General features: G+C 37.6%; 1 protein-coding gene across 13 annotated transcripts in view; it reads left to right on the forward strand.

Annotated features, from left to right (window-relative positions):
- The first annotated feature begins 7221 nt into the window (after positions 1-7221).
- Positions 7222-22805, forward strand: part of FAM135A (family with sequence similarity 135 member A) — a 133248-nt gene continuing 117664 nt past the window's right edge. For 2 of the 13 annotated variants that reach the window (XM_055329695.1, XM_055329699.1), the window contains exons 1-2: positions 7223-7452; positions 9030-9118. The gene's annotated coding sequence lies outside the window, so the exon portion shown is untranslated. Of the gene's footprint in view, positions 7453-9029; positions 9119-22805 lie in introns of all 13 variants that reach the window. The other 11 variants (XM_055329703.1, XM_055329698.1, XM_055329709.1 and 8 more) reach the window with 9 other exon arrangements.

Raw genomic sequence — 22805 nt, forward strand, 5'->3', positions numbered from 1 at the left:
TCAGGCTCCTTAAATGGAGCCTGCTTTTCCTCCCTCTGCCTGTGTCTCTGCTTCTCTTTCTGTGTCTCTCGTGAATAAATAAATAAAATCTTAAAAAAAAAGCCAACTTAAAAGGATTTAAGTCATACAAAATATATTCTTGGACCACAACAAAATAAAATTAAAAACAAGAGAAATATCTCTAACATATCTTCAAATATTTTAAAACCAAATGTCATACTTTTAAATATCCCATAGGCAATAATGGAATAAAACTGGAAATTAGACAGCATTTTGAAAAGAACAAAAATGAAAATATACCAAGATTTGCAGGATTTGTCTAAGGCAATATTTAGAAAAAGAATTTTTAAAGCATATAACACCCATATAGAAAAGAACAAAGGTGTCAAGTCAACACCCTAAGTTAAGAAATTAAAACTGGAACAACAAAACCTGAAGCAAACAGAAGAAAGAAAAGAATAAATATCAGAGTGGAAATTAATGAAGTAGAAAACACAAGAACAAGAGGTAATATCTATGAAAACAAAGCTGATACACGATAAAGATTAATAAAATTGACAACCTTCAAGCCAGACTGGAAGAAACTTGTGAAGACACACAAAAAATTGCGAAGACACAATTTTATTAATATTAAGAATGAGAAAGAGGACATCACTAAAGGCTCTACATTTATCCAAAAGGATAATAAGGGAGTTTTATAAAAACGTTATGCCAATAAACTTGACAACTTAATGAAATGAACACATTTTCCCTGAAAGAAAAAAACTATCAAAGTTTTTCAAGAAAAAATAACAATCACAATGGCTTAGGGGCACCTGGGTGGGTTAGTGGGTTAAGCATCTGCCTTTGGCTCAGGTCATGATCCCAGGGTCCTGGAAGGGAGCTCTGCATTGTTCTTGTCAGGCTCTCTGCTCATCAGAGTAGGCTTCTCCCACTTCCTCTGCCCCCCCCCGCCCCCACCCCGCTTGTGCTCTCTAATAATTACTCAGCCATTAGAAACGACAAATACCCACCATTTGCTTCAACGTGGATGGAACTGGAGGGTATTATGCTGAGTGAAGTAAGTCAATCGGAGAAGGACAAACAGTGTATGTTCTCACTCATTTGGGGAATATGAATAATAGTGAAGGGGAATATAAGGGAAGGGAGAAGAAATGTGTGGGAGATATCAGAAAGGGACACAGAACATAAAGACTCCTAACTCTGGGAAATGAACTAGGGGTGGTGGAAGGGGAGGAGGGCGGGGGGTGGGGGTGAATGGGTGACGGGCACGGAGGGGGACACTTGATGGGATGAGCACTGGGTGTTATTCTGTATGTTGGTAAATTGAACACCAATAAAAATTAATTTATAAAAAAAAAAAAATCCCTTTTAAAAAGTAACCATAGGGATCCCTGGATGGCTCAGCGGTTTAGCGCCTGCCTTTGGCCCTGGGCGTGATCCTGGAGACCCAGGATTGAGTCCTGCGCCTGGCTTCCGGCATGGAGTCTGCTTCTCCCTCTGCCTGTGTCTCTGCCTCTCTCTCTATGTCTATCATGAATAAATAAATAAAATCTTTTTTTAAAAAAAAAGTAACCATAATTCCTTATATCTACAAAATAAATTTGTAACTAAAATTACAAATTTTTCTCACAAAGAAAACCTCAAGCCCAGATGGGGAGTAAAGTAAGCCCATGGGCATATATTCTCTTCAAGAAGTTTCTACAAAAAGAAATTAGCCAGGGATCCCTGGGTGGCGCAGCGGTTTAGTGCCTGCCTTTGGCCCAGGGCGTGATCCTGGAGACGAATCCCACGTCGGGCTCCCGGTGCATGGAGCCTGCTTCTCCCTCTGCCTGTGTCTCTGCCTCTCTCTCTCTCTCTCTCTGACTATCATAAATGAATAAAAAAAAAAAATTTAAAAAAAAAGATAAAAAAAAAAAGAAATTAGCCAGAAGCTAACTATTTACTCAGTTCCCAGATCACTTTGGGTTGCATTTGTTTCTAAATAAATTGAGGGGGGAAAGTGGCTTAAGTAGTTTTTAAAGACATAATGGAAACAATGAATGAATGAATGAATTTCCTATTTCCTAATACAAAGCTTTCCTTTCCGTACCCAAGATAAATCTGGCAACTGCCACATATTTCAAATAAATCGAAGGATAAATAAATTTAGTAGTTGCCTATGAAAGAAATAAAGCATAATGATATCTTTAATATAGAAGAATGATTTATTATAGTTTTTTCCCTTTATGCTGCATTCCCACCAATATTTCCAATGCAAAATCTAAGAAGTGGAAAGAAAAGTTTTTCTGCTGAAGAGATTTAAAAATATATGAAGTTTATTTTGCATTCTCCGTGGAGGTCTGCAAATTGACACAAGATTAGAGTTGTACGTCTTGTTTGTTAAAGAGGGACTTAAGTACTGATTATGAATGCTTCTTGTTCTAAATTCAATTGATCTATTAATCTATCATTACTTCTCATTACTCCTGCCAGTGACAGGAACAATCAGAAATGGGTACGTGTTTTTGGGTAAAAGATCTTTTTTAATAATCAATTTTACAACATCCTCATGAAGCAGCTTTTTACTATGATACTCATCTTACAGATCAGGAAGCTAGAGAAGAAAGTTATGCAAAAATTAAGATAATAGATATTAGAAAGATTTTGAATTTTTGACTATGTGCTCAATTCATGAAGTTAGTAATATGGCTGTGAGGTTCTCCACCTAGGTAAATGTGGAGGGAGAATAATTAGAAACTAGAAGGTTGGGAGAGCAATGGAGCTGTGTGTGATTTGGGGAGAGGGGAGCAGGATGAGTCTAGTTGAGGTATGTTGAGTAAGAGGAGTCAGCAGTATATGATGAGGTCTGATATGAAGCAGAAGCTATCTGAGTGGAGCTGGCTTAAAGATCAGAATGCAAGATAAGAATGCATGAGTCATTGGAAGAATGAGATTTTTGCCCTAATGTTTGCTATCACAGATCAACTGGTAACTAGTATAAATGCTATTTAAAAGTTAAGCTTCAAGCATATAAGGAAGAGAATAATGCAGAAATCATTTCATTACTTTTATTTGATACTAGATAATTATACTTTACATGAATGATTCACTGGGATGGTGGTGGGAGGAATGTCTACTGTCTGACAGATTCTCTCTGAATGATCCAAGCAGACACTCTGGGAAATCCAGATGATCTGAGTTGCAACTCAAAAGCGACTGCTTGACTGCTCCTTTCACATTGTATAACAAAACCTTTTTTCTATTAGTTTTATAGCTATCAGGGACTTTTTCTGTAATATAATTATTAAAAAACTATTGTATAAGCATTTTAAAAACAGCATTTATTTTACACAGACTCAACTATTTTTTTCCTTGAATACATTCACTAGGTTCAAACTCAGAAGAATACACAATAAAAAGTCCTCTTTCCTCCCTTCACCAAACGCTCCAGGCTCTGAGTTTCCCTCTCAGAAACAACCAATGTTATAAGTTTAAAAAAAAGAAGAAGAAGAAGAAGAAGAAAAAAAAAATTTTTTTTGATGGTTTTCTATTACATTACAGGAAGAAAAAATTGGTAATTGAGTTTTATATGGTGGTTCCTCCAGAAAGACCATGGCTATTAAGTCATGAAATAATGTTACAACATTAAGGTATGAAGTAATACATTTGCCTTTCTGGTTTGTAGCTGTTAATAACCCACGAAGGAAGTTCTGTAATGAAACTTTGTTTTGCCTCATCTCATATTTGTTGTTAAAATTATATAACTTTTTAAAAACTTACCCTTGAGTACCATGGGCACTCAAGCTGCAAATGATTAAATCTATACACAGAGAGGAGTGACTGCCCAGAAGGGGAGTTATTATTTCATTAATATTAATTTCAAAGTTGATAGCAACCTATAGAAAGAAATAAAAATATTTTAAAGATCATAAATCCCAGGAAGGAAAATTTTAAGCAAATTCATTGTTTGCTTAGTGAATTAATGGGTAGCAACAGGCAAATATATGCATATTTCCCTGAGGCTCTTTCCAAATTTACAATATTCATTTCTTCTCATGTCTCAATCTTTAGTTGAGCCAATATTGTGCAACTTTGTAGGGGAGAGATAATCTGATCTTCAGTTTAAGAGAATACTCCACTTAGAAGGGTTTAGTAAAGATTCAGAAACATTCTGTGCCAAAGTTAAATTATGTAAACTCACTATAGGACAGAAAGTGTTCCAAACCTTGAATTCTTTGAGTATTCATGACTTGGATCGAAAATGACACATGTAACATAAAACTTAGCTTAAAGTACATTAAATGTGACACAAAAAAGTAAATTAGCACGATGTCTGATTCAAAACCTGGGGAGATAAATGGGAAGTAAATTTAGAATCACAAAGTTTCTAAGGACCTTAGACACTGAAATCTCTTTTTATGGAAGAAAACCAAGACCTAGAGAAGCTAAGACTCTCAAGATTACACAGTATTCTGCAGAATCTAGAACTTGAACCCAGGTAATCTGACAATTAGATCAATGCATTCTCTAATGGTCTGTATGTCAGGGGACACTATAATTTTTCTAATTTTAAGAGCTTATTTTATATTCTTCTATGATGAATAATTTCCAGGAAGTCTTGTCTAAGTCTCCAGGTTAGTTAAATGCTCTTCTTCTGGGCTCCCAAACAGGTGCCTACCTCAATTTTAACTCTTTAGTAGAATTTATTGGTATTTGAGCTGCCTGTCTCCCCCTACCAATCTGTAAACTCCCTGAGCATTGGGAATGACTCTTAATCCTCATTGTACCCCAGTTACTAGTATAGTACGTAACACATTCTGAATAGATAATCAAAAATACTGGTTGAATTGATCCTTCCTTGAAATCCTTCAAAGGCTCACCACCATCTGACTTTTGCCTACCTTCCTAACCTCACATCCTCAAATTACTCTTTTAGTTCTGTGCAAAGATAGTTTCTTATTATATAGTTCTGTTCAAGCAATCCTTTTCCCTTTTTATCCCCCCCTCCCCCCGCCGTACACACACACACATCTCCCACTTTATTAACTCTCTGGAATAATTTTCTCTTGGAAGTGTTTCCTGACTCATGACCTCTCCCAGCCTAAGTTGAATTAATGCTCCTTCTCTGAGCTCCAGTAGTTCCCTGTGCACCTATCTCTGCTGCACTACACACATTACATCATAAAGGAGTTATGCAAACACTCCACTCAAGTTGTTTTATTCACGTTGGTATCCTCCAAAATTAGTACACTGTCTGGCACATAGATGATTTCAAAATGTGATTTAAGTAAAACAACAACAACAACAACAACAAAAAAAAACACCTAACAAAGAAATCTTGGCACAGGGTGTATTTTAGGAAAGACATAGATGTGGAAATGCAAATAATGGAATATTTCATATATTTTTCTAAGAGACAGAACTAAAAGAATTTAAAAAAGCCTTTCAGTGTTGAAGCTATAAATTCAAATCAGAAAACAATAAAGGTCCTTACAAGAAAGATACTACAATGGTATTTGACTATTTTTAAAAAGGCAGAGATTGGGGACCAGGAAAGCAGACCATTCACACGAATGCTAATACGGGGTTATCAGAAGATAACAGGGCAGTCACAATCATGTTAAAGATACATTCTAATATGAAGAAAAACCAGACGTTGTATTATATTCAAACCTGTCCCTCACATGACCTAGGCTTCAAGGCACCATCATTACAGATGGTCCCTTACCTAGGATAATTGGACTTAAGACTTCTGACTTTACCCGTGGTGAGACAGTGATAAGCGTTCAGTAGAAGCCAAACTTCAAATTTTGAATTTCGGTCTTTTTTTCAGGTTAGCAAAATGCAGTATGACCTTCTGTCATGGTACTTACTGGGCCGAGGGAGCGAACCACAGCTCCCAGTCAACCGTGCAATCCCGTGAGTAAACAACCAATACATTTAGGTCCAGTGGTTCTCAATTTCCGTATAGTATTCAAGAAATTACATGCGATACTCAACACTTAATTATAAAATCGGCTTTGTGCTAGAGGATTTTGCCCAACTGCAGGCTAATGTTAAGTATTCTGAACACATTTAAGGGAGGCCAGGCTAGGCTAGACTATGATGCTCTATAGGTTAGATGTATTCCATGCATTTTTGACAATAATATTTTCAATTTATGGTGGGTTTATAAAGTTATAACTGTCATTAAGTCAAGGAAGGGCTATATTCCCAAATTAGTATACAAACCCTTTTCTTTTTAATTCATTCTTATTGTGTATATATATATATACACACACACACACACACACACATATATCTTGTGTATATACATATACACAAAATTTACCATTTTAACCATTTTTAGAAATACAGTTCGGTATCATTAAGCACAAAGTTGTACAATTATCAACGCTATTCATCCCACTTCACTTTTAACACACACCACAGCCATATTTCCTTTTCCCCATTAACTTTGCTTTTGTAACGTACTGAATTTCATGCACCACAAAAGGTTCTGCTGGGTTAAGACTCAGGAGCTGGGGTGAAGTAAATCACTGAAGGATTATCCTTCCCGGCCTATCCAAATCATAGGCTTCTTTTAATGGAGTTTCAAAGCTAAAGACCACTTCATCGCCTCCCTCCCGCCTTTGTAGGCGTCAGTAACCTAGCAGTAACCATAGCAGCATCCACATCTCTCCAAAAAATGCACCGAGTCCCTAAAAGCAGCAGCCTCGAGCCAGCGCGGAACTCCCGCAGCTTCCTTTTCTACCGCGCAAGGTAACCAGCGCCGGGACTGGGCTCTTTACCCAGGACCGCAGCCAAGAGGTCAAGACAGAAGAATAAAGAACGACGTGAGAAACAGAGCTTAAGTCTTAGAACTCCCTTTTACTCTCCTCCAGTACCCTCCTCTTCGTAAAACACAGCCAGCCCCTTCGCTTGTTTCTTTAAACTCCTAGCGCGACCCTTCCAGCGAGACCAGCGCACTTTATTGACGCAAAACTCCCGTTCTCGCGAGAATTTGGGAGCGTGAGGCGAAGAGAGCGGACAAATCTCTCGAAATCTCAGTAGGCGCTGGAGCCTGAGCGGCGGCGGAGAGGCTTGGAACGAGGGGGAGGGGTGGGGCGCGGTGTTTGGAAGGGGCGGGGCTTAGCCTTGGAGAGGGGCGGGGCCAGGGAGGAGTGGGGAGGCGAGAGAAGGCCGGGGGCGGGGCCGCGGGGCCGGAGACCTGTTGATCGCAGGTAGCGCCGGCTGGCCGGGGTTCCCTTGGGACTGGGGCGACTGCGCATGCTCGCTGGCCGTTTCGGGCCAGTAGCCGAGCCGCGGTGACGAACCGGCTCCTCCGCTGCGGTGGTTGCGGTTGCTGCGATGGCGATGTGAGGGGGCCCGGGGCGGGATGGTGCTGACCCGGGTAGGGCCGTCTTATTCCAGCAGGACAGCGAGCTCCTCGGCCCGACAGGCGGTGGAGGAGGCCGAGCCGGGCGAAAGGTAAGCCGCTCAGGGTCTTCTCCGTCTCCCTGGGCTCCCTACACCCGAGACCCCTCCCTCTTTCCCACGGGCCCGGCAGGAAGCGGCCTCCTTCTCCTGCCCCCGCTCGCCCGCTCTCGGTCGGAGCCCGGCCCCGGGCCCGCTGAAGGTCGGTGGGGACGGCCGTGCAGAGCGCCCTCCGGGTGGCGGCGAGCCACGGCGCCCCGCTCGCCGGGTGCTGCCCGCTGCTCTGGCCCGTGCGGCGCGTGCCCCGGCCGGTGCCCCCTGGACCTCCGTCCTGCTGTCCCCAGCCGTCGCCTGCCCTTCGCGGTGCGCTCCATCCTGGCCGCTCCGTCCTGCCTCCCCCCCCTCCGCGGTTCTGCGCCTTCATCCCCTCCTCCCACGTGCCCTTTGGCTCCGCTCGCCTCCCGGTTGAGGCGGCGTATCCCTTGGCTCCCCGTAATTTCTTCCATCTCCGTGCATCCCCGGTTTGGCTCTTCTTCCCGACTCTCCTTACCCTCACGGACCCTCTACAATTTCTGACTTGGCTGCCTTCCGCCCCCCTTTCAGCGCTGGGTTCTCTTTTGTGAGTTTCTGAGGCGGTGTTGGCTTTAACCTCGTTGCCCGCTGGAGTCCGTCCCGTGCCCCCCCCCCCCCCCGCCTTCGCAGGCCCTCACTCCCTAACTCTCCAACTGTCTTTTGGTACCGTTTCATCGTTTTCCGTCTGATGGCTCCCGGCCTCCCGTCCTTTTCCATTGTGATCCTATTTCCCGTATGTACTCTTGGGCTCTCTTTCTCCTCTCCGTCTCTAAAACTGTTTTTTTGGGGGGTTTTGAAGATGTGTGTGTGTGTGTGTGTGTGTGTGTGTAGATGGAGCGTCTTGAAGCCGCTTAACTTTTTATTGAATCTCTGAGTTCTGTCTCATCTGCTTTCTGCTACCTAAGCTAGGTATCCATACTCAGTCTTCTTAGTGCATCATCCAATTTGATAAAATCTCTTCATCTTTTTTATTCCCTGACGGGGAAGTGTTGTCAAAAGAATGACAGTAGCAATAAACCTCTTACATTTACTTGATTGAACCTTTAATTTTTTCGGAATTATATTTACCTTACACATCAGAATAAGCAAGTCGAGTATAGACTTGATGAAAGTATAAAGGGTTAAGACTTATTAAAGGCTGATCTACAAACATAAGGTTAAAATTTGGAATTTTTTTTGCCCTTCAGCAAATACAGTTGTCCAAGAGCTAACCTTAAATGAAATTTAATACATTTTATTTTATGAAATTCGTTATTAATTTGATGTTTTACATAATTACAATTGCAAATGATTGCGTCATTTTCTTGAGGGTCTCTGCTCTCTTTAATAAGTGCATGTAATTTTTATTTATTTAAGAATAGATTTAGTGTGCCTACTGAATGAAATATATGTGAGAACAGAAGTATTAAATTTTTAAATTGGGCAGAAGAACTTTCTAACTAGTGTTGCCCCCTCCATTCATTTATGTAAAACCTCTTGATATGAATAATGGAAAAGTATTTTATTTTGAAGGCGTCTGCTGAAGCAGATACTTTCAGTGAAGTTTGCCTTTATTCTAGGGTTGAAGATCATCTGGATTATGTATTTCATTCTGGAATCTCAAAGCAGTCCACAAACAGTAAATTCTTCCTTACATTGTCTATGTCAGGTAGGAATTAAATTTTTCTGTTTATGTTGTACAGAAGGGAAATACCAAGGCAAAAAAGTGTAGTTTCTTATCCAGACTGATATTAGAGATAAAAGTGGAGGGAAATACAGTTTAGTATCCAGTGTCTCAAAGCTATACCTCCTTTGGAAGAACTAGCCAATTACTGTGTGTGGTAAGAAGTGATGAACTCTTCAACTTTTAAGATTTTTTAAAAATGATTTTTCCTATGCAAATACATATAACTGCTGCTTAACAATGAAGCTTTCCCACCTCTCAAAGGCAAGTCTTTTTATTTTTAGGTAACAATTCATTAAAAAAAGTAAAGGCCTATAAATTCTTGTTAGTATTTTTTTTTTTACTGTGTTAATTGTGTACTTTAAGAATTAAAATAATAATTTGTGGTAGACAGTAGGCACAGAGCTTGATGTCAGAAGATCTAAACTCTTATGATGACTCATAACATTAATTTGTAGAAGCCACTTAACCTCTATAGCTAGTTGTCTCTACCTGTAATAAGCGGGTAAAAAAGGTGGCCACTCAGTGATCTTTCAGTAGCAAAGTAAGCCTTATTTAAACATGAGTAGGGACACCACAGACAAAAATTGTTACATATTTCTATCTCTTTTAGACTGTGTAAAAGTATCAGTTAAATCCCAGATCAAACTGGAATTTAGATTTTTTTAATTTAATTTTAGACTTCTGTGAAAAATCTAGTAGAATGCTGGTGAACTGTATACTAGCTTATATTAATATTCATACACAGTGAAACAGATGCTGTAGCATTCATTTTAAAGAATTAAAATGCCCTTTTTTCAGGATTTGATACTGAAAGGAGATGTAAGAGTTATTCATTTATCTTTGGCTACTGCCATAATTTTCTGTTGTCTTATATTTTTAGCTTTGTTTATTATGGATATAGGCCCTTGACAGTGGGCATTGTTTAGGGATTAGAAAGGGCAAGAATTTCCTTTGCTTTGATTTTATGTATTGAGGAAAAACTGCTTAAAAGTGAGTTTTGTGATACGTATGTGTGTGTTTAAGTGAACGGATGAAGATGGGAGCATATAGATTTCTTTTCCCTGAGTTTGTCAGGAAGAAAGTTTAGAAATGAATAAGAAGCAGAATCGTGATACCAAAAAGACAAAACAAAACTTAATGAACCCAATAATGTTTTAGAAAGGTTACAAAGCGCAAGTTGTTAGGCAGGTCTAGATTTTTCAGAAGAAATAACGTAAAACAACTCCACAGTGGGTTTCACCCTTTTAACAAGTACATACTCGGTTATCAATAATGTGCTAAATTTAATAAAAATTTGCCTCTTTTTTCTTGACAGGAATCTAGAGGTATCAGGCATATTATACCAGATTATATCAGATCTCTCCTACTTGAATAACTTCTTATTTTGATGAAACAATCTTTATGAACTCTCAACCAAAACAACATTCTGAGTAAATTATAATATATTCTTTTTATGGGATTAGGTCTCTTTAGACCATCCATAATAAAGCAAGTATTTCTAAATTATATTGTTAATTTAGAAGTCTGTAACTGATAATATTATGGAACATTTCTGTTAAGTTCTATGAAATGACCTTTTGCTGCAGTTCTTAATATAATCAGACGTAGAAGTATTCCTTCATTGAAATCCCCTTGAAGTTGTCTTATAGGATGCAGCTGCTTCATTCATGATTGTTTTTAGATCAGTGGTATCTCTGACATCTGCTCTTTGATGTCTCAAGTTGCCAGTAAGTCATGGTCTTCAGTTGGAAATACTGCTAACTGTAATAGTCTAAACAGCAAGATCAGGTCTTATTGACAGTCACTGTTTCAGACATTGGAAGCTTATATTCCCCGTTACCATCACTTTTGCCTTTTGGAATTAAGGACCCCAGTTTTAAAAACCATTCTCATTCTTCCTCAGGCTTACTGAAAATTAGTTCTTTTCCTCAGGTAAGATAAGATTAGAATGTAGGCTGTCACCAGTCTTGTTCTGTAAAATGAATAACTTTTATGTCAGAGTATAATAATTATATAATAAAATGCTTGCCAAGGGCCCCATTTTTATAGAAGAATTCTGGATTAGACCTCTAGGCAGGGGGAACCAAAGAAATGTCTCTAAGGAGTGAAATCAATAGAAAATTTTAAATAGAGATTTGAAATATTCACAGTCTCCTTTTTTCCTAGTTTTTCTCAACACCTAAGATCTAAGATGATCTTAATTGGAAGTCAGCTCATTTCCCTTTAAGGTCTGATGTCCTATAAATGACAGTATTTTTAAAACATACAATTGGGGGATCCCTGGGTGGCGCAGCGGTTTAGCGCCTGCCTTTGGCCCAGGGCGCGATCCTGGAGACCCGGGATCGAATCCCACGTCGGGCTTCCGGTGCATGGAACCTGCTTCTCCCTCTGCCTGTGTCTCTGCCTCTCTCTCTCTCTCTGTGTGTGACTATCATAAATAAATAAAAATTAAAAAAAAATTTAAAACATACAATTGAAACTGATAATAAAAATCTATTTAGTTGAGTTACATTATTTTGAATAGACATTTCTCTAAATGAAATCATAGTTAAAAATTGAGATAAAATATTGAGATGTAAGGAATTGTTGAATCTCTGTATTGTGCACCTGAAATTGGTATAATACCTTATGTTAACTGTACCATAATTAAAATAAAAACGTCATACATAAAAAAAAGAAAAGAAAAAATTGAGTTAAAATAAAATAATACTATCAGCTATTTATTGAGCACTGTGCACCAAGTCCCATACCTAATGCTTTGTGTATATTTGTATATATTATCTTTACAAACTTTAACTTTTGGGATCCCTGGGTGGCGCAGCGGTTTGGCGCCTGCCTTTGGCCCTGGGCGCGATCCTGGAGACCCAGGATCGAGTCCCACATCGGGCTCCCGGTGCATGGAGCCTGCTTCTCCCTCTGCCTGTGTCTCTGCGCCTCTCTCTCTCTCTCTCTCTCTCTCTCTCTCTCTCTCTGACTATCATAAATAAATAAAAATTTAAAAAAAAGAAAATTAAAAAAAATATATATATAAGCTTTAACTTTTGATCCAGGAGTTACAAATATTATTTCTATTTAGGAAAAGTAAGATTTCATGACTCTGGATTAGAATCCAGATCTCTTTGATGTCAAAGTTACCAGTTGACTGAAGAAAGCAAGAAAGCATAGACTTTTAAGAAAGCATTGTTTGTTTCTTAGAACATTTTTCAGAGAGAGTATTGTAATCCTCTTTGTTCTAGTTTTGAGCTTTGTTGAGATAACCAGTAATATGAAATAGTTTAGGGGATGCTGGGGGCAGATCCCTGAACTAGGTAGTAGATCTCTGTGGTTCTTTCTGAATTTCTCTTCCTATTAAAAGAAGTAATTGGGGATCCCTGGGTGGCCAAGCGGTTTAGCGCCTGCCTATGGCCCAGGGCATGATCCTGGAGTCATGGGATCGAGTTCCACGTCGGGCTCCTGGCATGGAGCCTGCTTCTCCCTCCTCCTGTGTCTCTGCCTCTCTCTCTTTCTCTCTGTGTGTCTATCATAAATAAATAAATAAATCTTAAAAAAAATTTTAAAAAGTAACTAAATTTTTGGTCATTTGGGCCCTTATTGTCTTGGGGTTTTTTTGTGTTTTTTTAAAATGTTTGTTTTAGAGGGAGAAAGAGTATGTAGCGGGGAGGAGCACAGGGAAAGAGAGTCTTAAGCAGACTCTGTGCTCAGCACAGAGCCTGATGCGGGGCTCAGTCTCACAACCCTGAGACCATGACCTGAATTGAAACCAAGTGTTGGACATTTAACTGAAACCAAGGGTTGGACACTTAACTGACTGGTTTTTTGAAGTATATAATAGCATGATATATTCAAAGGCATTCTGTATTATGTTACGAGCAGGTTTGTTTTATGGCCTGGATGTGTCCCTGAAAAGTTTATATGAGCTAGTTTTAATAAATTAAATCTTATTTCCCATTATTGATATGATGTGAGATGTAGCTTTCATTAAGTGTTCCATAATGAGCAATAAAAGTTCTTTCTCTGTCTTTCTACTTTGTTCTCATATAGTAAGTCAACCTTGGGAATAATCTCAGAAGTTACCAACATTCCTTCTATGTTTAAAAAAATATATTTACTATGGATTTTCTATAATATTAACACAGTTATCCAAAGTGAACAATGTTTTGTTTTGAGAATGCTTAACTTTTTAACCTAAGTGCCAATTCTAAGATAGTATATTTATTAGATAATATATTTATTTTATTAGACAACTGTTCAAAACCAAATTTTGAAGAAATTAGAAGAGAACAATGCCTTTAAAACTTCAGATTTTGTTTGTGGGTGTGGAATGTGAGAAATTTGAAGATTTCATAAGTGGAGAATAATGCTAATTGCATGGAAAATTAAATGTGGTTCATCTATCAAGGGTAATCTTTTTTTATTAATGCTGCATTCTGGTTTCAGTTTTTCTTTTAGTAGGGGCTTTTTTTTATCTCATGACTTGATCATTCAATCTATTTCCAGTAACAATTCAGGTGTAGACTTTACAATTATGCAAGTTTAAATTTAGGCTGTGTAGTTTGGCACATTTGAGAGTTTTGTCCTTTTTCCATTTTTTCCTAACTGTGGTCTTGGGTAAGTTATGTAAACATTTTGTTCTTTAGTTTCCTCACATGTAAAATGGAGTAATGATAGCTCTTTCAGATTTTTGTGAGAATTAAATAAAATAACATAGTTAAAACTACTGGTGTAATAGTAGGTACTCCGGAAAGTTCTGAATGTTTATATTTGATTTCAATTTGATATTGCTATTTGATCTATATTTGATATCAATAGAGAAACATACAGTTTTTTAAAATACTGTTTGCCTATCAAGTTGTTCTTATTATCTTCCCTTTTGAAAGTCTCCTCCCCCCTCCCTAAAAGAAGAATTTAGTATTCTATTCTCTTCTTAAATATTTTTATAATTTGGGCAGTATAGTATATGGTGGGCTCTCAGGAATTCATTTTGATGAATAAGTTGTGGCAGCAAAAGTTTCTAGACCAGTGTTCTTCCTTAATTTACATGTCCTTTCTACTGTAATTATTCTGATAAGCTCATCTTAACTGTGAATCAGTTTTTAAAATGAGAGATGTCACAGATCAAAGTATTGTGCATGTGAATAATTGTGAAGGCAAAGAGAAAGTTAAAAGCTATCTGAATAGCGTGATCTTCAGAGTTAGGCAAGTAACAGGTGGCTTGGCCATTTTAGAGCAGGTTATAATACAGTGACTTAGCATGTTTGGCCCCTACAAGAAGGAGCTTACAAAGATGGGCAGGGTAGGGTGTCAGGGCCTCAGCCAGATAAGAAGGAAAATGAATGTAAATCAAGATATAAAAACATAGCTCAGATATTTAGATTGAATCACCCAGTGCAGACTTAAGCAACCTAGATGGCCAGAATTATACCAGATTAGCAGGGTTAGAGATATAAAACTAACCCAGATATCACTGGTTGATTGTTCTCAGTTTACTGGTATGGCCTGACTTGGTCAGGATTAGCTCTAAGACTTTAAGGGCCCCATCTGTGTGGATTGGAGTTCAGCTATGCCCTGAGTGAGACTTAGAAAAGGTGGCAGCTGAGCACCCTCCTCTCCCAAGAGACCTATCTTCTACTCTTCTCGGTTTGCTATACAACTTGAGTATTAAGAGTATTTTATTCACAAGGTTATAAGAGCAGCATTTTGAAGCCTTCTCGGGGTGCCCCTATTTTGAGTTTCCTGCTTACTCATTAGAAGGCTCAAGAAAATGGACCCAAAACTGACTAGCTAGTATTAAATGGGTTGAGTTAACCTCCTTCTTTGTTCCCAACATATTCCTATTTAACATACTTGAATTTAACTGTACTTACAAGGCACTCTTCCCTCCATTGATCCTAGATCCCAAATGTCAGTCTCCATCCCCATGTGTCTGCCATAGTGTCAACTCCTTATCTAGTTGGGCTTGAATGTGATGTTCCTTCATTTGGCATCAGTTCCTATATGTCTGCCATAATTTGAGTTTCTCAACATTGAAATATGAACATTTAAAGATGTGTGTATTTTTTGTACAATATGGCCCCTAAATGCAAGTTTACTATGTTATTTAGTGTTTAGCTGAAGAAACAGTGAATTTTTTCCTAAAGCTGGAAGACCAAGTGAATGTGTTTTATTCATTGAGAAATGGTATATTGATTGCCACTTTGGAGCCTTTCTAAGGGATTTTTAAGGGTAAATTGGCCCATTGGTGATTTCTGCCTTATGTGGCATCTACAGTATTTTCTGATTAGGCATCATTATTCAGACTGTCAGTATTATAAGCTCTGAACCCATTTGTGTCATGGCTGCTAACTTTGGAATAGAATTTAGAAGCTGGAGCCATTGGCTCCATAATTGGTAGAAGTGATCCCTTTATTTCTTAGGTTGGCAAATGGAGCGTCTTAAAGTTCTTATTCACTCAACTCCTTTCCTGTCTTCAGGACACATATTTTGAGTCCACCATCTGAGTCAAGGCTGTTAGTTTTTTTATTTCTGTGAGAGGATCTGATCATCTCCTGTGGTCTCCAGCTCATCTTGAGGAACTTCTAAGCTGTGCCTCTTACTTTCAGATGTTTCTACATCCTTTTAGATTTCTGGTAATACTCATGAATTCAGACTGAGTTCAAAAGGGTTAGTGTGGTTAGCTGTTGTTTTAGGATTAGTGTAGATAATGTAGGAGCATCGCCCACATTTTTCCAGATATCCATGCCTAGACTCCTCTTTGTGAATATTGGAGGTCTCTCAACTGATCTTATTGGAGTGAACATCGCTATAGCCTTAAAAACTATGCATAGTTTTTATGCACTTGGTGCTATTTCTGGGATAGTTACTATACATTCCAGCAGTTAAAGAGATGGCTTGGTATTCCTAAACTAACATACATATTCATAGACATATGTATGTGTAATTTAAAACTTTCTAGTTGCTACATTTTACAAAGTAAAAATAAATGGTAAAATTAATTTTTATAATATATTTTATTTAACCCAACATATCTAAAATATTATTTCAAGATGTGATCAGCATAAAAAAACATTTTAATGAGATATTTATGTTCTTGTTCTATACTGTCTTTGAAAGCTAATGTGTGCTTTATGCTTAGAGCATATCTCAACTAGTGCACTACATTTTTAACAGTTAAAGTAAGATATAGCCCTACCAAACAATAGAGTTACATTCAATGAAAAAATATTTTATACTGCGCTAGTGTTTGGATTTAAAAATCAGTTCCTCAGTCACACTATCATATTAATTGTTCAGTAGCCACTCTGTCTATTGGCCACTGTGTTAGAGTCCCTCTAGAGGGCCAAGGACATCTTTCAGAATAATAGATTAACTTTGTTTCTTTGATAATTGTCAGATTGTTCTCCCAGTCAGTGTAAGAGTCTTTCAGTATACATTTTCCATTTAATATCAGAATCAGTTTCTGTTTGAAGTTACCCTTTGGCTTCTTTGGATTGGAGTTTGTAGTTTACTCAGCTAAATTCTCTCTTAGAGACTTAGGAAATGGCCCAAGAAGGAACACTACTCAAATTATTTCATTTAGGCTACCTTGTCAGGTCCAGAAAAACAGAAAGAACAATTTAGTTGCAGGTAAGTCAACTCTTTCCCATAGCTTCAAATGCTCAGATTAAAGTGACAGATTCTAAGCCAGGAAGCTGACTGCAAAAGGGCCATGAAACTCATAGCTTCTCATGGAGCAGAGAGTTTCCTTGAAGTGGAGTCCTCTGGGTGAAAGGAAAAAAGCCCTTTCTTTACCTTCTTTCATTCTTAAGAGAGGACAGACAAGGATTTTTCTGTTCCATAAAAGATCCTTTGCCTGAGGATCTGAATGGCATAAGCATTTGTGTGAGTGATTACAAACTCTGAACGCATTTACCCTGTAGATGAATTTGATTTGAACTGCACGGGGTTGGTTGGTTGGTTTTGTTTTTGTTTATTTTTGAACTAGTTGGCAACATCTGAGGTTTAGGAGAGTTCACCATTAGAAAAATAAAATGTTCATTTCTTATTGAAAATTTAGAAGCTTTCAACAGTGCTGGGCCAGCAAGAATTGGCTGTACCTGTGTGGCAGTTGCTCCCTGTGATGGGAAAAGGGCAGTTTATGAAAAGAGAATCAGACAGATCCCCTTTGACCCTGAGAGTCCTCTGGTTTTTCTTGCCTTTCTCTTTTTGTCTACTCTCCTTTCCTTTGGTCCTTTGAAATTTTTCTACCGGTACATAAACATAAAAATAATTGTTTTCTGTTTTTTGAGGGGGAATGAAAGCCAGGTTTATCAGCATCACACGGTATATATCTGTACATATATGTTTCTACCTAGGGATAATCAGTAAAAAGAGGTGGGTTTGAGGAAAATTAGACAGTAACAATAGAGGACACCAGAATAGGCGAGGAAGAGTGAAGGAAGTTGCTTACAGATCTAGAACATATCCTGGTAAAGGAATTTTATTGTAAAAGTTTATTCACGGATATCTCTGTTTTCCATATATCAGTGTAATAAATCCTTTCTTCAAGTTGGTTGGGTTTAAATAGAAAAATAGTAACAGTTAATATTTAAAGAAGATTTATATTTATTAAATCTTTGTTAAATATTGAGTGCCTACTGTATGTAAGACTGTGGGGATAGAGCTATGAACAGAGTAGTACAAATTTCTGTCTTTATAAAGCTTACATATTAGTGGGGAAACATAATGAAAACTAAAAAATTAAAATCTTTTGTTTGTTAGTTGGAGATAAATGCTGAGGGAAAAAATAAGGGAGGAAAGAGGGTGTGCCAGGAAAGGAGACTTAACTATTTTATTTTGTTTATTTAATTTTTTTGAGAGTTGCTATTTTAGATAATGTGGCCAGCAAAGGGCTATTTGAGAAGTTAGCATCTGAGTCAAGGCTAGAAGGAGGTGAAAAGTGATTCATTTGGATATTTGGGAGGGAAAAGTGTTCCGGGGAACAAATGAAAGTCCCTGGGATAGGAATATATTTGGTATGTTTGAGTAAGGAAACAAGTGGGCAGACTGGTAGGAGATGAGGTCACAGAAATTATGAAAGATCTAGGTGATATAAGGTCATCATATAGGCCATCGTAAGACAATTTTACTAAATATTGTGGGAAGCCACTGAGGGTTTAGAACTGAGAAAAAAATAACAATTTGAATTATTTTAAAATAATATTATATAACATATTAAAACATACTATTAAGGACACCTTGATGGCTCAGTGGATGAGCATCTGCCTTTGGCTCAGGGCGTGATCCTAGGTCTGGGGATCAAGTCCCACATCAGGCTCCTTGTGGGGAGCCTGCTCCTTCCTTCCCTGTGTCTCTGCCTCCCTCTCTCTGTGTCTCTCATAAATAAATTAAAAATCTTAAAAAATAATAAAAATTTAAAAAATAGAACATGCTATTAGTACAACTATACAGTAATATTAATTAATGTATATATTGTACAATATAAAGGATCATCTGGCTTCTTTTTTGAAAATAGGCTGCAGTGGGGGATATACTAGAGTATAGGTCAGGTATAGTTGCTGTAACAAAGAGTTATAAGATATAAAAGTCCAAGAAGTCTAGATAGGTAGGACATCTGTGCTCTGTGAAACCATTCAGGAATCCATAATCTTTCCTTTTTATTTTACCATTCTTTGGGGTTTTGTCCTAATTTATGTGGTCAGAACTAGGTCACTATCATGAAGAAATTCCATCTGCGAGGAAGGAAACAGGTGGAATCCAAGGTTTAGCTATACTTTGTACCAGTTGCATTTCCCAGCATATTGTAAGTGTTCAATAAATGTTTGAATGAATACATACCTATTTTATATCTGAGTAAGTTAAGAGATATAGAACTAACCAAACTTGACTAAGAATCTGTACTGGAACATGATCTAAATCCTGAACACTAAGAATATATGTATAGGAGTAACTATCATAAAGTGGTTATATATTCATGAAATGAGAATGTCTTAGGTAAAGGTAACATTGTTTTGATCTCCTTAGAAATAGTTACTGTAGTTACTGTACAGTCTTTAGATGTGATTATTAAGGTTTAAAATAGTTATTAGGAGGATTCAAGATGGTAGCATAAGAAGACTAGATTCCCCTCCTCCCATGGACACCACAAATTTATATCTTTAAATGGAATAGTATCCTCTGAAAAGGAACTGAGAACTAGATAGACAGTGCCTCTATAACAAAAGACAAAAGAGACACATGGAAATGGGTATAAGAGGCAAAGGCATAGCCTCACCCTGAATCCCACCCCAGATACAGTGACTCCACAATTGGGAGGGATGCCCAAAATATGGAACACTCTCTCAGCATACTTTTGTGATAAAAACTTCAATAAATTAGGTATAGGAGAAATGTACCTCCACATAATAAAGGCCACATATGACAAACCCACAGCTAACGTCTTACTCAGTGATGAGAAGCTAAAAGTTTATCCCCTAAGAGCACCACTTTTATTCAATAGTCCTGGAATATAAGCCACAGCTATTAGGCAAGAAAAAGAAGTGAAAGACATCCAAATTGGAAAGGAAAACATAAAACTATCACTCTTTGCAGATGACATGATACTATATGTGGGAAACTATAAGACTCCAGTAAAAAAAAAAAAAAAAAAATTTAAACTCCAGTAAAAAAATATTAAAACTAATAAATGAATTCTATAAAGTTGCAGGATACAAAATTAATATATAGAAATCTATTGTGTTTTTATACACTACCAATGAACTATCAGAAAGAGAAGTGAAGAAAACAATCCCATTTATGGTTGCATCAAAAAGAATTAAATACTGGGACACTGGGCAGCCCAAGTGGCTCAGTGGTTTAGTGCCTCCTTCGGCCCAGGGTGTGATCCTGGAGACCCGGGATCGAGTCCCACGTCAGGCCCTGCATGGAGCCTGCTTCTCCCTCTGCCTGTGTCTCTGCCCCCCCCTCTCTCTCTGTGTGTCTCATGAATAAATAATTAAAAAAAAATACTGGGACACTGGGATGGTGCGTGCAGTTAAGCGCCCAGCTCTTGATTTTGGCTCAGGTTGTGATCTCACGGCCATGGGATGGAATTCCAAGTTCGACTCTGTGCTCAGCATGGAGTCTAATTGAGATTCTCTGTCCTTCTCCCTTGACCCTCTCATTTGTGCATGCTCTCTCTCTCTCACTCAATAAATAAATCTTAAAAAAAAAAAAAAAAAGAGGGGCACCTGAGTGGCTCAGTTGGTTAAACATCTACCTTTGGCTCAGGTCATGATCCTAGGGTCCTGGGTTCAAGCCCCTCATCAGGCTCCCTGCTCAGTAGGGTGTCTGCTTCTCCCTCTCCTTCTGCCCACCCCTCACTCCCCACTTGTGTCCTCTCTCTCTCTCAAATAAATAAAATCTTAAAAATAAGTAAACATTTTTAAAAAGAATAAAATTTATTCTGCTAGGAATAAATTTAACTGAAGAGTTAAAAGACCTGTACTCTGAAAACTATAAGGCATTGAAGAAAGAAATTGAAGATGACACAAAGAAGGATATATCACATTCATAGATTAGAAGAATTAATATTGTTAAAATGTCTGTAGTACCCAAAGCAGTCTACAGATTCAGTGTAATCCCTGTCAAAATACCAATGGCATTTTTCACAAATAGAAAAATAACCTTAAAATTTGTATGGAACCACAAAAGACCTCAGATATCAAAGCAATCTTGAGAACAACAAAGCTTGAGGTATGATGCTTCCTGATTTCAAACTGTACTACAAATCCATAGTAATCAAAACAGCATAGTCCTAGCACAAAAACAGATATATATATATAGATCAATGAAACAGGATAGAGAGCCCAAAAATAAACCCTTCTTATAGGATCAGTTAATCTGCGGCAAGGGAGAAAGAAACATACAATGGGGAAAAGAAAATCGGGATCTCTGGGTGGCTCAGCAGTTTAGCGCCTGTCCCTTGGCCAAGGGCGTGATCCTGGAGTCCCGGTATCAAGTCCCACGTCGGGCTCCCGGCATGGAGCCTGCTTCTCCCTCCTCCTGTGTCTCTGCCTCTCTCTCTATCTCTCACTCTCTATGTCTATCATTCATAAATAAGTAAGTAAGTAAGTAAATAAATAAATAAATAAATCTATCTTTGAAAAGAAAATCTATTCAATAAATGGTCCTGAGGAAACTAGACAGATACATGCAAAATAATGAAACATTTTTCTTATACCACATACAGAAATAAACCTAAAATGGATTAAAGACTTAAAAGTAAGACCTATATCCAAAAAACTTGTAGATGAATACATAGGCAATAAGTTTTTTGACATTGGGCTTAGCAATAGTATTTTGGATATATCTCCTCAGGTAGGGGCAACAATAGCAAAAATGAACAAATGGGACTACATCAAACTAAAAAGCTTTTGCTCAGTGAAGGAAATTATCAACCAAATAAAAAGCCTACCAAATGGGAGAAGATACTTGCAAATGACATATCTGATAAGGGGTTGAAAAAAATATATATACGAACTCATGTAACTGGATAGGCAAAAAAAACCCAAATTAACCCTATTATAAAATGGACAGAAGAGCTTAATAGACATTTTTCCAAAGAACAATACAGATGGCCAACAGACACATAAAGAGATACTCAACATGGCTAGTCATCAGGGAAGTGCAAATCAAAACCACAATGAAAAAAAAAAAACCCACAATGAGATACCACCTCAGAACAGTCAGAATGACTAGTTATCAAAAAGACAAGAAATAGCAGGTATTGGAGAAGAAGTGATGAAAAGGAAACCTTCATGCCCTATTGGTCGGAATGTAAATTGGTGCAACAGCTATGCAGAACAGTGTGATATTCCTCAAAATACTGAAAATAGAAATACCATATGATCAAGTAATCCCACTTCTGGATATTTATCCAAAGAAAATAGAAACATTAATTCCAAAAGATATACACATCCCTATGTTGATTGCAGCATTATTTACAATAGCCAAGACATGGAAGGAATCTATGTATGTATTTATCAATAGATGAATGAATAAATGAGATGTGCTGTATAAATACAATGAAATATTGTTAACAATAAAAAAGAAAGAAATCTTACCATTTGGAGCAACATGAATGGACCTAGAGGGTATTTTGCTAAGTGAAGTACGTCAGAGAAAGACAAGTACCACATTATTTCACTTATATGTGGTATCTAAAAAAATGAATAAAACAAACAGACTTGTAGATACAGAGAGCAAACTAGTGGTCAGAGGGAATGGGAGTGGGGGAATGGGCAAAATAGATGAAGGGAATTAAGTATAAACTTCCATGATAAATAAGTCTCCACCTAATGTTCAGCATAGGCAATATGTTATTACAATGTTCTAATATTGTAATAACTTTATATAGTGACAAACGGTGACCAGAACTATTGAAGTGATCATTTTGTAATGTATAAAAATAGTGAATCACTATGTTGTATACTGAGACTAATATATCAATGTATATCAGTTATAAATAAAAAAAATGAAATAGCAGTTATTGAAGGTGGTAAAGTCTACATATATATGATGGAGAGAAGAAAAAGAATCTATGAAGAAGAGTGAATATAGTCTTTATTCTAACATTTTTAGTACCTAAGGTAATTTTACATGGGCAAGAATTTTTTTTTTATTCAGACAATAA

Source organism: Nyctereutes procyonoides, unplaced genomic scaffold (genome assembly GCF_905146905.1).
Source record: "Nyctereutes procyonoides isolate TBG_1078 unplaced genomic scaffold, NYPRO_anot_genome, whole genome shotgun sequence".
NCBI classification, from domain to species: domain Eukaryota; kingdom Metazoa; phylum Chordata; class Mammalia; order Carnivora; family Canidae; genus Nyctereutes; species Nyctereutes procyonoides.